The sequence below is a fragment of the Etheostoma spectabile genome, chromosome 8 (assembly GCF_008692095.1).
Source record: "Etheostoma spectabile isolate EspeVRDwgs_2016 chromosome 8, UIUC_Espe_1.0, whole genome shotgun sequence".
Taxonomy (NCBI): Eukaryota; Metazoa; Chordata; class Actinopteri; order Perciformes; family Percidae; genus Etheostoma; species Etheostoma spectabile.
In genome coordinates, this window is record NC_045740.1 from 23479273 (window position 1) to 23496867 (window position 17595).

The 17595-nt window shown below is 40.1% G+C and overlaps 2 pseudogenes; both read right to left on the reverse strand.

Moving 5' to 3' along the window:
- Positions 1 to 8961: 8961 nt before the first annotated feature.
- LOC116693521 (myosin-7-like) lies at positions 8962 to 9646 on the reverse strand (annotated as a pseudogene).
- A 65-nt stretch (positions 9647 to 9711) lies between these two features.
- On the reverse strand, positions 9712 to 17065 carry LOC116693522 (myosin heavy chain, fast skeletal muscle-like; annotated as a pseudogene).
- Positions 17066 to 17595: the final 530 nt, after the last annotated feature.

Below are 17595 nucleotides of genomic sequence, written 5' to 3' on the forward strand. Positions count from 1 at the left end.
TCATTGTTGGACATCTTCAATACTATAATTTCTTTCTTGAAAACAGTTACAGTGCGGTTGTGTTTTAATTTCTCTGTGTGAAGTAATTAATCATCTACAGCCAAAGACTAATTAGTTATTAAGTGTCTGTGCATTGGATATCTATCTTATCTTATCTTTATCTCTCAAACCAGGACATTGCTAAAAGTATTTAAGTAGAGATCCCAGACCTTGAGGTGTTTTTGCAGGTAATGTTGGAGGCTGATTAGAACTTGGTTACAATACCATCACAAACTAACTACACTAATACACCTGACAGACTTCACAAGTTTCTCCAATCCCCTCTTAAGGTGATTGGCAGAGCTATCATGGCTAATTGTAATAGATGTGGTAATGATGGGCTTGTTTTGTCTACATTGTCCTTTTGAAATAAGATGGGTAGTTTTTATCCAATTCCAAAAATAACATCAACAATTTGTGATGTACTTACCAGTCTTCGTGGTTTATGCCATCGCTGCTCAGTTTCTGTGCAGCTCAGGACAGGCGGTGCTGCTTTCAGTTACAACAAAGAGTACTTGGTGGTCTGATCCAGTAGTGCAACACTGTGGTTGCTGAGAGCAGTTCCAGCCACACAGGAGCACTCAGCCACAGCTATTTGAATTGGTGAGCTGTTCTCAAAAGTAATCTATGAATAAATCATGATCATTAGATAACTATAAAAAAAACACTAAAAGGTGAGAACAAGCTATTATTTAGCTCATTATGTTTTGCAAGTAAACTCTTATTTTTTCTTGTGTTCTTAATAAAAAAAATAAAAAGTGTAAATAGGAAAAGTATTAAACCAAATTTCAGGTTTTTTTTACTGCTGATTTATTTAACTTTTTTCACAGTTTTTAAATTCCAATGATTGCAACATATTTCCAGAAGTCAGCGAGTAATTGTGTTAATAAAATAAACAAATAAATTGTGATTATATTTTTTTTCCATAATCGAGCAGCACTAGTATGATTCATTTGGCTACCAGAACAACCAGAACAAATAACCTGCCTCAGTAATCGCTTAAAAATATTTTCTTGGTATTATGATACAGTTAGAACAACAGTGTCAGTAAAGCGTTCAACAGGTTAGCATAGTCGAGATTGAGGGTACAAAATCAGCTCTTACCTAACACTGACTAAGTTAACCATCATGAACAGGCCTACTTAAACTTATTACTTACGCAAACTTATGCTCCAAAGAACAGGAGCAGTAACAACCAGTTTCTGGGGTGTCCATGAAAGTATAGTTCAGGTTTTATTATTGTTATTCTACATCCACATCACCAACTACTGCCACAAACAAACTATAGCCATTACGATTAGTCGGCGGTTGCGCTACTTGTCTATAGTTTTCTGAACCAATACATTACAACACAAACCAAAAAGAAATACTCAAACCACTATTCAGTAGGCCCATCTCTGACAATCTCATACTAATCCTAACTTGAAGAATGTCTAAAGATAGGGTCCATACCGTCCAATTTAAAACAAATCTAAAATATCTAGCTACAGGACTAAATGTTAGCAACATAGCTACTGTCAAACAATGTGAAAGTGTTTGCGGTCAATTTCAAACTTACCTTCATAGCTGTCAATAAAACTAGAAAGGTACATCTTGTACTCCTTTTCCCGTTTACTCCGGGGGGCAGAGCATCCCTTTCAGACGAGTCTGTGGACGTCAGATATGGTCAGCTTGGGCAGGTCGTGGAGACATCTGGTGTAAAATGTCGTCATCTTACCGGAAGTGTACACCCACGCACTTGAGGGAGTGGAAGTACAACGGAAGTAGAGTCTTGCACCGAGCATATTGGTAAGGATAGTAGGAAAACTCAGCCTTGAGTGATTTTATTCTACTCAAAACAGGTTTCCTTTTTAACGCACTACACACTACATTGTTTGCTTACTCAGTGTGAAACAGTAGCCATTTAAATTTACTTTGTAAATGTTAGAGAACTTTATTGAAGAATTTTTTACCATGCTTGAATCTTTTCCACAATGGAGTTTAGTTTTCAACAGTATTTTGTTTTAAAAGAAAACAAAAGTGTTATAGTTTTGGCTATTTATTTAACTTAGGTATTTTGTTATTAACCGGCACAGATAATATCTTTGGTGTTCAGTTTTTCAAATGTTATTTAATAAAAATTAATATTTTTTTCCTCCACCATAGCAATTAGAAATGCCACGTCACGTCATGCCACCAACCACCTGTGTGAAACAAATCTTTTTGCAGTGTCTCTCTCTGCAGTGCCATGTTGTAAATTCAGATGGATTCTGATTGGCTGTCTGTATTTCTATTGTTCATCAATGCTCTGAAAATTATCCCAACGATATCATTCACCATTGTTTTTGTTGTTGTGGTAAACTAGTGTACTACATATAGTTATCGTTATAGTTATTGTTCTTAGTGTGGAGGGCCCTTAACACTGTTACATGTGTTTTCCAGAACTTGTGGGTCCTCAAGACTTCAGCTGTCAGTCATGGCTGTAGCCTTTCCGCAAAAAATCTGGACCTGGTGGGTATTGACGGACGGCGGAGCACAGAGCCGACACAGCGGAGCCGATCCGTTACACATCCTGTGGAAATTGAGCCTGCCTCATGTAGGCCTTGACTTTGAAATGCAACTTGTCAACTAGACCCTGCAGCCTGGTAACATTGTTATTGTCATCCTCAGGCTAGTTAAGTATATTGTTAAATAAATAAATGTAGCCTAAATTGTTTCCCCTTTCATTTTTTAACTATAAGCCTTTTCACATATCTAGCTAATGATTGTATTCGGGCCCCAGTGGACTTTTTTGTATTTAAGCTTTTTTAAAGTTATTTGTTTATTTAATTATTATCTGTTCTAACTTTTCCAATGTTTAAGACACAGATATTGTACTAATTAATTATTATGGCCCAAAATAAAGTCAAATTCCAATTTTTTTTTTATTGAAAAATGTTATATTTTCTTAAAAGGAAGCACCCCTAAAAGCCCCCACCAAACATGTGCACCTAAATCTTCCACAGACCTAGGGAAAACACTGTAATGTTAAGTTGATTTGTATGACAACTATCAAAGTGACTGTACCTGATAAGGTTAGCGCCTTCACCCTCCTCTCATATTTGCGAACACCCTTAATGGCATCTGCTCCGTGTCTCTGCTCAGCCTCCAGTTTATGTACCTTGAAAAAACAAGACACTAATTAAGTCTCCTTTATTACAGTTCAGCTCTGCAAATTCTTTCTTGCTTTCTTACCCTGGACTCAAGTTGCTTCTTGCAACCCTTCATGGCCAGGTTCTCAGCCTCATCCAGGCGGGGCCGCAGGTCCTTAACAGTGACCTCCAGGTTCTTCTTCATCCTCTCCAGGTGGGAGCTGGTATCCTGCTCCTTCTTCAGTTACTCCACCATTATAGCAGCCTAGAAGAGGAAAATTGTGTTGAAAAAAATATATATATATATAGTTAACGTTAGAAAAACGTTATAATATATAGGTAAAAAGTTATAGATACTGCGGCTAGTAAAATGTTATCATTACCGTAACGTTACCTGCAACTGGGTCTTGCCACCTAATCCTTCATGTCGGTGAGTAAGTGAAGACTGGCAGTTAAATATGGCGTTCTTTGCGCGAACAGCCCGGAGCTGACTTCATTATCATTGAATACAATAACAGTTAAATGAACTCATTTGAACGTAGCTTTCATTAATGTTGACGTTAACCATGCAGTGGGAATCCCATTTCACCCTATAACCTTAACTTCATGTTACAGCCTCTGCCTAAGTTAGTTTATGGATGCAACATTGACATAAATAAAAATATGGGCTGTATCCATCAACCAACCCGTTAGCTATGACCAAAGGACAAACTTGAACAAGTAGCTAGCTAGCTAACACCTAACTAACTTTAGCTTACCAAACGCTGATAGAAAGAATTCTGTTCTTCCACTTTAACCTTTGGGCCCCCTAGCCACTTTGCCATAGCCATAAATTATTAGTTAACAACAGAAACGCAAAAAAATCTAGTTTAACCCACGGCTGTAACAGTCGAATGTGCGAGCTAACCGTCAGCCAAAACAAGTTTCTTCTTTTTCTGCTTTTCCTTTCCGGTGTTCCTACTGGTTTTTCCACCTACTGGTTTCCTAGCCTGTCCAGATGTCGTGTAAACCTATCAACGGCTACCCACGTTGACAGATTCGCTATATATTTACAGGGCTGCCAACTTTTCCAAAAACCTTGGAGTGAGATTTGGGGGGGGCCAACCCATATTTTGCCGCGTACAAAGCAATTTCTTTTGGTCTTTATCCTTTAGGGTTTAAATTGGGATTTGGTATATGTGGGTGGATGGGGGACTCCCTAGGGGGGTTTGGGGGTATGCCCCCCCAGGAAAAAAATTTGAAAAATAAACCATTAAATGGCACTTTCTGGAGAGTTTTTTTGCAAAAAAAATGGAGAAATCAAGTCTTACATGATATGTGCAAAACTGTAGGGTTAGGAGCCTTTGTGTTGTTGTATCAACAGGTTTTAGGGCATTCAGCATTTACATTATTAACTTCTTATAATATAAGAACTGACCCACACAATGTGCCAAACATAATGAACCACATGAAGAGACAGTAGCATATGTCAGCAACAGCTGAGAAGATTTGGGTCTGTGGTGAACAGGTCCAGGGGTCCCTGGTGTAGGGACCAGGGACCCAAAGTTAAATTAATGTTGAGGGATCAACTTAGACCACTGAAATTCTAAAGAATGAGAACCACTAAGTTACATAAATTCTAATCCTTTAACCTTTGTGCCAAGGCTCAGTAATGTTTGGCCCTCATCCTCTGTGCCCCACTTACTGTTTTTACTTTTTTGTGAAAATAAAGACTATTTGTTCATTTTAAAAAACATCAAATTAATTATTTACAGTTACATTTAGAGATGCACAGAGGTTAGAGATGCACAATAGTGGCCCAACGTTGCAGTATCGTGTATATATTATATATATATATATATATATATATATATATTATAGTATATATAGGCTAGTATAGCTCAGGTGTGTTTCACCAGATTTCTGCTCATATTTACAACTTTGTGCACATAACTCCTCCCATCTCTGTTGTCCGAGATGTGGAGAGTTGTAATACAGTCTGCTGTGCATGTCATTCCTCCGCTGATATGGTGGATCTCATTCAGACCGTCTGACAGACGCAGAGGCCCATTTGGGTCTCTGGTCTCTGACAGAGTTTAGAGGTGTCCGTACGCTGCTCTTTATCGGAGGTCTACGCATGGATGCAACGCGTCACTGCCCCCAGCAGAGCGAGTCCACTACAATGAACTGAAGTTGCTACACTACCAGCCGCGCTGCTCACCTCCATCTTTACAGAGAGAGTGGACACGAAGCGACGGACGGTCTGTAATACTCAGAGCTCATACCTGAAGCGCCGGACGGGTCTGTAATACTCAGAGCACATACCTGAAGCCGGGGAAATGCACCTGGGATGGCTCGTGAAAAAAATGTTCTCATTTTGCGACAATTTGAAAATTCCACAGACAGGGAGCGCTCTTGAACCCCCTCACAGTCTCTGAAAGCACAACTAGTCGATCACAAGTGGCTCAACGGGTAAAAACATAGATAAACTCATTTTTCATAAATTTGACCGACCGGGTTGACACTTCAGCGTGAGAAATCGGGGGTGTGGCGTGTGCGCGTGTGAAACCTGTCAAATGCGTGTGTCTCACGGCCAATGCGTGAGAGTTGGCAGCCCTGAATTATTTATAAACATTTTACTGGCCTTTGCATGTTGCACCTCAACATAAACTGTGGCTACTGAACTGAACCGAATATCTGAGCACTACATTACTGCAACATTTCACCGCAGGTGTGTTTTAAAAGAAATCAGGATGCTCCTTGTCGCTCTGGATTAAAACCCTCCTCAGCAAAAATAACAGCTAACAAGACCACCTCGCTATCCACTAAACTATCAACAATTGCATTATTTTCCAGGACATTACTTTGTTTTTGTTACTAGTAGGCCATGAATCACTGTTTATCTGAATACTCCAAAACAACAGGTTACCTTGATTTAGGCTTAAAAACATAAATAGATCATGCCCTATAACCTTCTGCTACACCTTGCGCTAACCGTATGCTAGGATTTGCCATAAATTATACCAGGCAGCACACGGATTCTGAAACGATGGGTCTGAAGCAACTGGTTACCCTGGGCTGGAAACACATGATCTTGAGGCTCTGAAACATAACTACTATAACTACAATAAGCTCCTTGGATTTATGCAAAGAAGCAATATTTCTATTGACATGGCTCACATGCTTACATCTACGTTTCTAAAGTTATACAACGCCATGTTTACGACAGAAGACAAGTGGAGAGAAATATTTGACTCCTGCTTTTTATTTTATGACATTACCATGTTCGCAAATATTCCCACACACCGTCTTCCAACCTCATTTATCTTGCAATCACATAAGCATACCGAGTTTGTTCTGAATTGGTCTGAAACAACTTGCAACGGTGCACTCTTACGACGAGTGTTGAAAACAACGTTCCCATTTCATCTTACACCAATTTCAAAACTGATTTTCTGATATCTGGGTACATAGGTGACACAATACCTTATAGGCTACAACAAAAACAATTCAAAAAGTTGGGCACATACTATTTTCAAATTTACTAAACAAAACTTTGTATTGTAGCTAGTGGTTTCAAATACCTATCTTCCGTTGTAAAGATAACGTTGTAGGCTATTGGCCTTTAAGCCTACATCTGCTTCTTTTCATAAACACAGGGAACTTGTTATTGTAGCTGTTTGAGAGCCTCAAGATCATGTGTTTCCAGCCCATGGTAACCAGTTGTTTCAGACCCATTGTTTCAGAATTTCTGTGCTGCCTGGTGTAATGTATGACAAATCCTTGCACATGGATAGCGCAAAGGTGTAGCAGAAGGTTATAGGGCATGATCTATTTATGTTTTTAAGCCTAAATCAAGGTAACCTGTTGTTTTGGAGTACTCAGATATACAGTGATTCATGGCCTATGACTGAGAAAAAAACAAAGTAGCCTAATGTCCTGGAAGTTGATGTGGTTATTGATAGTATAGTGGATAGCAAAGCTGAGGAGCGTTCAAATCCAGCACGACAAGGATCATCCTAATTTCTTTTACATTCACATTTTCACGCGGTAGAATGTTGTAGTAATATAGTGCGAAAATATTCAGTTCAGTACAGTTATATTGATGTGTCACATGCAAAGGCCAGTAAAATGTTTATAAATAAGTAGCGAATCTGTCAACGTGGGTAGCCATTGATAGGTTTACACGGCATCTGGATAGGCTTGGAAACCAGTAGGTGGAAAAACCAGAAGGCACATAACACCGGCAAACTAGCTAGACACTAGTGCACTGCTGCTTCCCACTGGTGCCCGCTTTTATTCCTTCTCTTTTTTGTCTTCTTAGAGTTATTATGGCGGCGTTTAGCAAACAAGACAACAGCCAGATAAATATAGGGGTGTGGTGGTAATTTCCAAAGTGAGGGGGACACCGATTATTTAGGAGTGTCACTCCCCGATGTGAGTTGAGTGCAGATTTGAGTCACGCATGCTCAGATTTAAACGGTTTAAGCCATACCCGATGAGAGTTGAGTCAGACTGGTCGATTGCAGATGTGAGTTGCGCATGCTCGAATTTAAACAGTTTAGGGCATAGCGTGTCATTCTGGTATTTGTGAAATCCATGAAATAATAATCTTTTCTCTCATTACAAACAATAACAGAAGATGTAAATCGTTTCAAAAACGTTTTAGCTATCTATGATTGTTTGATTGCTTATGTTAGCTCAAAAGCCATTCAAGTGACAGCCTTTGTTGTTTTTGATTGCTAGCTTGTAGCTATGCTAAGCTAGCAGTCATTTCAAACACGTTTTAGCTATCTATGGTTGTTTGATTGCTAACGTTAGCTCAAAACACCATTCAAGTTACAACCCTATTGTGTTTGATTGCTAACTTGTAGCCAGCAGTTAACAAACTTCGTAAAGCAGGTACAGTTTTACTATAATGGTGACATTACAGAAGTGTCTTGTTAGCATCTTGTATGTTACTTGTTGCAAAGTGACGCATGCGCAACTCACATCTTCACTCGTCACCGAGTAGCCTACATTTAATTCATGATTGATGGAAACACCAAGCTAAATCTTTGGCTGCAGTAGCCCAAGTTTGGTGGCCTCTGGCACATTCTAATGCCAATATTCCATCTAATATGCTGATCTTAATTATTGCATTTAATAGCCTACATTTTCCTCCCTATATTTTTGGTATATATTTTATTATATATTATTTTATTATTGCCTTTATCTATATGAGTCTATTAATCAACTGATGCAACCTGAGTAAAGTGCACACTCTCCTACTTATGGTGCGTTCAAATCAACAACAAAGGTGTTGTAAGTGTGGGGGACAGAGTGCACTGTCATGGAAAGTGTGGGGACATGTCTCATACCCTGTGTCTTCTAAACCCATATGATAGGTCTATATATATATATATATATATATATATATATATATATATATATCACTCACTCAAGACCAAGACCAAGGCCACTCAAGACAATGCTTGTATTTCCAACTAACCACTAACTGATTTTATAATTCATGATTTAATATTGAAACAAACATGTAGCACAGTGGCTTAGTTAATTAATTAACTATATGTGGCTGGCTGTCTTAGTGAATACCTTACCTATAGGCCAGTAAGCTTATCATCGGTGGGGATTTATATTTGCTAATAATATGGTGGATTTATCAACTTTTGAAAAAACTTAACATTAACTTGGAGGCCCCCCTACATTGACTCTGAGTACCCCCTGTTCAAGACCCCTGCCTTAGACATATTGACTTCTGATTTCTGGATGGTCTGACACTTATATTTTGAGAAAAATAATACAAGAAAAAAGCAGCCAGACAGCAATTTAACAATGTGACATGGAAAATGTTTATTTTTACAGCATATCTCACATCATATTATATGATTAGAAACAGCTGATTAGGTAGTTTTCTTTATTCAGCTACCTCTTTACCCTAAAAAAAATAAAAAGGTTTGATCAACTTAATTTCAAACATATCTAACTGACAGTAACTTTCAGTCTGATAAATGTTTTGATTAAATTAAAGTTAAAATTTGAATTGTATGTTTACCTTGCCAGAGTCACGGCTCTTCGCTCTCAACTTGTTGACCTGGGACTCTGCGATGTCAGCGCGCTCCTCAGCCTCCTCCAGCTCATGCTGCACCTTCCTGCACTTGGACAGATGAGAATTGGCCTGCTCCTCCTGAAAAACCATAGAGATTGACATTTTTGAATCTCCTAAAATACCAAAGGTAATTTTCAATTGAAAATAAATCTGCCACAGTATGAAGCTGTCAGTGTAAATCTATATATTGTCCTTACCGCCTCCTCGCCTGCCTCTTGTGGGCCTTGCTTTAAGCTGAAACTTGTCAACTAGATCCTGCACTGGCAACATTTTTCTTGTCCTCCTCAGTCGGGTTGAAGTTTATTTAAAATTAAATACATGTTTTTGGTAATTACCCATGTTAAGTTGTTTACATGTTAACTATCAAAGTGACTGTACCTGATAGGTGAGCCCCTTCCCCCTCCTTCATATTTGCGGACACCTAATGGCATCTCCCCCAAACGTCTCTGCTCAGCCTCAACCTCTGCCTCCAGTTCAAACCTTCAATGAACAATAAGCATTAGAATACAAATTTTTTTAATTTAAAAAGTAAAGTTCGCTCTGGAAATTATTTCTTTCTTTCTTACCCTGGACTCCAGTTTCTGGAGCTGCTTCTTGCCACCCTTTGGCCAGGTTCTCAGCCTCATCCAGGCGGTGCTGCAGGTCCTTAACAGTGACCTCCAGGTTCTTCTTCATCCTCTCCAGGTGGGAGCTGGTATCCTGCTCCTTCTTCAGCTCCTCAGCCATCATAGCAGCCTAGATGAGACAGCAAATATTGTTGATCAAAAAAATCTTGATAAAATAGATACCCACACTATTAGAACAATGCACTATAGGCATTGTGCAAAATATTTCTTCTATCAATTTGGAATTATTGATGCTTCCAGCACCATAACAAAGAATAAGCCAGGTGGAGCAAGGGTCATCCTGCTTTTAAGCAACATTCTGTAACTTCATTTTTTTGGCACCCTTTCAGTTTCAAAGTGCAATTTACTCACTGCTGTCGTAAATATGGATAGCTGTACACCTGCACTTGTAATTACTGTTATTAGCACCCCCCATTTATCTTAAATTGGTCACTCCGCATCTGTCGTAGAGGCTGCTGAACCTGGATCTGTTGCCTGCTCACCCTGGAACCCCCCCCTTTTATCCAACAAAAAACAACAACTTTGGTTTGGAACGAATGAAATGTACACCTACATCAGTGATGGCCTTCTTGGCCTTCTCCTCTGCATTTCTTGCTTCCTGAACAGTGTCATCCACTTCACTCTGGACCTGGACCAGGTCAGATTCAAGCTTCTTCTTGGGAATTCAGAGGCTTGTGTTCAAAAGGCAAAATTTTTAGGCACTTAGTCATCACATCCCTGATTTTTCAGTTTTTTAAAATGTCATTAGATTTTGAATTTTTGAAGAAAAGATTAGGCTTGTTCACCTGAGAGTGCAGAAGTCCAACACCCCCACTGGCACCCACCAGCTCCTGCTCAGCAGTTTTTGCGACTTCTCTCCGTCTTTTTCAGAGCAGCTCTAATTTCCTAAATTTTCAGCTACCATCAGACCGTTTCTACGATCCACCATGCAGCTTGTTCCTTGACCTCCTCCTGTGCTCTGACAGCATCATCAAGGTGCAGTTGTGCACCCTAGTGAAACAATACAAGAAAGTTTTCAAATGAATGTCACAATGTACTGCACTGATCCTAGTTGGTGCAAACAGCTCGGTGTCTAAAAATCCCTTTCAGTGTGGCCTCCACTTTCCTCAGCTGCTTCTGGGCTCAGCAGCCGGGCCCGATTGGCGTGGCTCACTGAATCTCCATCCATTCAGGTCTCCCTCCATCTTCTTCTTGATTCTCAGGGCACCCGTTCCTGCTCCTGACCTCAGAATCCGATTGCTCTGCATGGAGTCTATCACCCTCTGGCTGTTCCTCTTGATCTGCTCCATCTCCTCATCTTTCCTCTGCCAATTTCCCTGTCCACCTCACCCTTAATTGGTTGAGCTCCAGCTGGACACGCAGGATCTTAGACTCCTCGTGTTCCAGAGTTCCCTGATGATATCAAAAAATTTAATGTTGATCTCTGCCTTTAAACCTTTGTCCATGATTGGGATTTTTCTCAGAAGACATCCACAGAAATAAACGTACCTCAGCCTCCTCAAGAGCTGTCTGGATCTCAGTCTTTTCGGTCTCCACCTGCTTCTTGGACTTCTCCAGCTCATGGATGCTCTTGCCAGTCTCACCAATCTGTTCAGTCAGATCTGAGATCTCCTCTGCAGAGAGATACATGTGTTTTATATTGTTAAGCCTTACAATGTAAAACATGAACACTTAATTCTAACATGTGTAAGAAGTGTTGAATACAATGTAACTATTAGATAATAGAGAACTCACGTTGCAGGTTCTTGTTTTCACGCTTCATGGTCTCCAGCTGATCCAGAGATTCCTCATAAGAGTTTTTCATCTTGAACAGCTCCGTGCTGAGAGAACGAGTTTCCTTCTGTGCTCCCTCGAGCTCTGCTTGACCCTCCTCATACTTCTGTTTCCACTCTGCCAACACCTGAATAACACCATTTATACTGTTCAGTTTATTATATAGAATTGGGAAGACAAATACATATATATTTTATTGTTTGTATTGCTGGTCCACACAAAATAAACAATGCTACCTTGTCAAAGTTCCTCTGCTTCTTGTCCAGGTTTGCAGCAAGCCCATTGGCCCTCTCCACATCAATCATGAGGTCCTCCACTTCACTCTGTAGCCTCTGTTTGGTTTTCTCAAGAGAAGCACACTTGGAATTCACTGCCTCAATCTGCTCCTCAGCCTCCTGAAGACGCTGAGCCAGCTTTTTCCTGTTTGAAAAAGGTAAGAAAGAAGCCTTTTATTCTTAGTGTAGTGAGTATTTTCAACTTAGAGATTTCAGAAAAGTGGGATGGACAATTTATAATCAGTTTATGTTGTTATTAATGGCTAGTCATTTTTTCTTTTTAATCTAGATGAACATGTGAAGGCAAAACAGTCAAATGTTTGCTCCAAAGTTGAGTTAAAAACTATACACTGGCCATTGACTTGTTTAAATGTAACTCACTGGTTTCCCTCAAGCTCCTCGGTACGTGGATAGAAACCCAGTTTATACTTAGCTCTCCACTGAGCCACCTCACTGTTGGCCTTGGACATTCCACCGCTGCAGCTCAGCCTTGGCCTCTTGCTCCTCCTCAAACTGCTCCCTCAGCAGATCACAGTCATGGCGGTGTTTGCAGTCCGGGGCAAGAGCGTCTTGGCCTGGTTAAGACATATGGTTGAATTTCAACATTCCAAATCCCAAACGAAATACAAATAAAACAGCAACAGTTTTCTTACCTTAACCCTCCAACATGTCTTTTCAGCTCCTCAATCTGCTGTGTGTATGCCTGTTTGCCTCTGGTCAGCTGGGAGACAAGAGCTTCTTTCTCTTCAACTTGACGGCTGAACTCACCTTGTGTGAAAGATTAGATTGGATTAGATTAGATTAGATTAGATTAGATTATATAATACTTTATTCATCCCACAGTGGTGAAGTTCCCTTATTTTTTCACAATGCATTAGTTTTTGTCACGTTTCTTAATAACATTCACAACAGATCATTAACTGATAGCTTGTAGATACCATTTTCTGTCAGGAGACGTGCTCTCTGTGCACTTGTGTCATTGATTTGACGGACATTTTCATCATTCTTGGTCTTCAGTTCGCTGAGTTGGTCCTCAAGAGTACGGCACATCTTTTCAAGATTTCCCTAATGAGTGAATAGAAATGAGATCACTGATCAGGATTTATTTATAATATTAAGTACATTTTTTGACAATACTAATTTGAAGTAATAAAATAGCATGTAATGCATTGTGTACCTTTGATTTAGCAACATTCTCCATGTTGCTGGAGAGGTCATCAATCTCCATTTTGTATTCACTCTTTTCCTTCTCAAGCTTCTGCTTTCCCACGCTGGGGTTGTCGATCTGCTCTCCCAACTCAGAAACGCTGTCACCTGCTTCTGCGAAAAGCAGCAGCGTTGCTTCATGCTGCAAAAGGGACTCCTCAAGATCACGACGGAGCTTCTGGAACTCGGCTTCACGCTTCTTGTTCATCTCAATTAGCAGCAGTGGCTCCACCGGCCTCCTCCAGCCTCTCACTGATCTCCTCAAGTTCCCTGAGAGGGCGCTCTCTGCTTCTCACCTTGGCACGAGCGCACGCTCAGCCCCAATCTCCTCCTCCAGTTCTCAATACGAGCCTGTTGAATATGATTTTATTTTCTTTTAGTCCATGCTTATTTTTAAACCAAATTGGAAAAAATTTGCAGGAATGTTTTTTGTAAACCATATGTCACCTGGAGCTCCTTGATCTTTTTCTGAAGCTGAGCACCCAGTGACTGCTCATCTTCAACTTTGCTAAGGAGCTGACTGATTTCAAAGTCCTTCCTGTGAGATAAAATACAGAGTTAATGCAGTTGACCACATTTCTTTTTAAAGAGAGCATGGTGTACAAATTCAAACACAGTTACTTTTTGATCTTCTCATCAGACTGCTGCTTCTCATTCTCAAGATCCATGATGGATTCCTGGGCCAGTTTCAGATCACCCTCAAGCTTTCTCTTAGCTCTCTCAAGGTCCATACGGAGCTTCTTCTCTTGCTCCAGAGAACCCTCAAGCTAAGAAATAAGATGAGTGTTTACTTATCATTATACACACATATATGTATATATTCAAGTAGAATACTGCTTTGCCAATCCAGAGACTTTTTTAAACTTACATCATCCACTTGCTGCTCAAGCTTTGGGCTTGGCCTTGGTCAGAGTGTGACTTTGTCTTCCTCTGCCTGCAGGTCATCAGAGTCTGCTGATGAGCTCCTGAAGGGCTTTCTTTTCCTTGGGCAGCTTAGCAATGCTCTCATCCTGAGAGGGGCCCTCTCCTCGGGCAGGTTCTTCACCTAAGGTGCAAGAAGATCTTGTTTTAAATGATGATCATTATAATTATAATTGATCTGATGGACAGATTATATATTACGAACCTTGTTCTCTGTGGCATGTTTCTCTTTTTCCCCCTTTGGCCAAGGTAAGCTCCAGGTCAAACATATCCTTCTTGAGCTCAGAGCATTCATCCTCCAGCTTTCTCTTCTTGGGAAATGAGCTCAGCATGATTTCTTCTTCATCCTCCAGTCTCTCAGTTGTCTCTTGAGTTTGGCCTCCATCGAATCTTACTCTTGTAAGTCCCTCCATCTCTCTTCAGCATCATTCAGATTTTCTGATTCCTAGTTTATTTTGTTTTCATAAAAACAGATGTTAGAACAATCACTTTAAAAAACAGGAAAAGCACAACTGTCTGATGTGTGTATTACAGATGCTACTTGCAGCTGCAGATCATTTCTCCTGCATAAGGGACACCATCTTCTCCTCCAGTTCCTTCTTCTGGCCAGGGCAGCGGCCAAGCAGTCTTCATCTTATCATAATTCTCCTTCCTATTTGCCACTCCTTCTCATTTCAGCAGTCTTCAACAGAGGCTGATCTTGTAGTACACCTTCATCCATGGCCAGTGTTTGCATTCATGAATGAGCGGGTGTGTATGGATGGTATATATGGCTTCCCTACAGACAGAAAAAGCTGTTGTAAACATTGTTGTTGGGGGATTTGTAATACCATGATTTAGAATGAGCTGTTTCAACATGCCTCCTCTCTGTCATCTTCACAAACCCTTTCCCCATGACATAGCCACGGGCCAAGCCTGAGTCTGGTGACAAGAGATGACCCGGTTTCTCATCTCTTTACTCCTCCAGGACACCCAGCAGACCGGCCTTGAAGAACACCTGATCAAACACAAAATAAAATAAACTTAAAAAACATTTTCACCACCCGCTGGTTTAGGACTTTTAAGGTGAAGGTGTTTTGATAATGGCTACATGCAGACTGCTCTGGCCCTATCTAAAAAATAAATCACTTATTCCTTAGCACCAACCTCTACAATCACTTAAGTAGTTTAAAAGATATTTAGCTTTATTATTAACATATTTAATACATTTATAATTAACTGAAAACAATCAAACACTGTCGAACAACCTAAAACCCTTTTGGGCATTTTCTACAGTAAAAAAAGAGGGGCAAGGGTTTTACCTTTGTGTGTCCCGAATTTTTACTCATCATGTGGAACATCAATTGACCCAAACCAGCTTCTCTGAAGCCTCTGTTGTCAAAGAACTGGCCCTCGGGATGACACTGGCATTCAGCACCTTGGTTTCCTTTTTATGAGAGTTAAAGGGGCAATGGGGTCATTTCCTTTTAATAAGCTGTATCACAATTTTATTAAAATATCCATTAATACCTCTGCTTGAAGTCAGCATAGATGATTCTGCTGGGGAAACCTTTTCTGCAGATTCTGATACCCTCCAGCACACCGTTACACCTGAGCTGGTGGATGACCAGGAAGTTCTCCATCAGACCTGTGTAAAATATATTTCTTAATTACTTCTTTGGCTAAATAGACTTTAGCTAAATAAGCAAACAAATAAAATAAACCATATCACCAAAACAAAACCACTCCTCAATAGATCTCTTGACATTATATTCTCTATGTACCTGGAGTTTTTGACTCATTGGGAATCAGGCAGCGCACAAAGTGAGGATGGGTGCTCCTCAAGTTAGTCATCAGCTTGCCCAAGTTCTCCTGTAGATCCAAAATGGGGAGTCTTATGACATGTACCAATTGTGAGTTTGAACATAACCAGAGAGATATATTCATAAATACTGTATACAAGATAAGTTTGCAACATTACCCTAAACTGTGAAGAGACAGTCTGCATAGAACCACCCTTCTTCTTGCCTCCCTTCTTGGTAGTATCTGTTGAAATCTTTAATTAGACATGTTTTGTCATGACAAATAAATGTACATTAACACCTGCTACAGTTACTTAAAAATATACAGTATAGCCTAACACATGTTTTAGTTTACTGTAGTTACTATCATACCCTCAACAACAGCAGGAAGCAGATGCCAGCAGTTTCACTGGGGATTTCGGTACAGCTGACCCGACGGAGTCATTCAGTGGACCTTGTTCTGGGCCAGCCAGCCAGTGATTTGTAGTCCACGGTACCGGCGTAGTGCACCGGGAGAGTGGGCCTCAACTTTCCTTTCCCTTTGGGGGGTTGGCTTCTCAAATGCTTTGTTTTTGCCAAGATGCTGGGCATACAGCTTGTTCTTGAAGGATTGGGCTGTGGGCCTTGGGGAACATGCACTCCTCTTCAAGGATGGAGGGAAAATCCCAGGGCTTGAAAAAGTTCAGAGAAATACAGTTAAGTGATTAGGTGTCATTAGGTGATAAATCAAAATTTCCAAAAAATTATATATTATCCCCAAATGAAGTGTTACCTTTTTAATGAGCTCAAGCAGCAGCCAAGTCCATGCCAAAGTCAATGAACTCCCAGATAATACCCTCCTTCTTGTACTCCTCTTGCTCCAGGACAAACATGGTGGGGTTGGGAAAAAATGTTGCAGTTTCTCATTGGTGAAGTTGATGCACAGCTGCTCCAAGGTGTTGAACTGTGAGGGGACAATCATCAGTATAATTTCTTGCAGGCCAATAAGAATGATTCTGTCATGAAAAGTATGAGCTTCTTTATTGTTGAAAATGAAGCTTACGTCAAAGATTTCAAAACCAGCAATATCCAGGACACCAATGTAGAACTGTCTTGCTTGTTTAGTGTCCAACATCTGGTTAATACGAATGACCATCCACAAGAACATCCTCTCATAGATAGCCTTGGCCAGGGCGGGCACTGAGTTCATCACCTGAATAAAAACAAGGATGTGATATGATTGATGTGAGTCAACCTTTTTGTAAAATCATATGTGTTGATTATTTGTATTTCTTCTAATTTCTCTAAAAAAGGCAGAAATCTGTGTGAGTGAGTCCGGTTATCCGGTTGAACATGGAGACCTGAATTTGCTAAAGGTGTCATACGCAGGTAAACGGACTCAGCATTTAACTAACAGGAAACTCAATAAAATATCGTACAAAACTATTTATTTTGCAGACAATAGATGTCAAACAAAAGCCTTTATTGTGTAGATTTCTGTGAACTGAAAATTCTCCACGCAGAAGGTAGAACATAATGTTGTGTTGGAGCCTGACCTGGTAAAACCTCTCTTCCTAACTCTGGAAAAAAAGAAGACTGCTCGTCTTGGGTCCCAGACTTTGAATGTTGGTGTAGGCAGTTGAAGAACTAGACCTAGCCAAAAGCTAATGATCAATAATTTTGTGAGGAAAAATTGAAATCTGCAGTTTAAATGTACTGTATTTATATAGCGCTTTTCCAGTTTTAACGACTACTCAAAGCACTTTTACATATTACTGGTATGGAGCTAGATTTGTT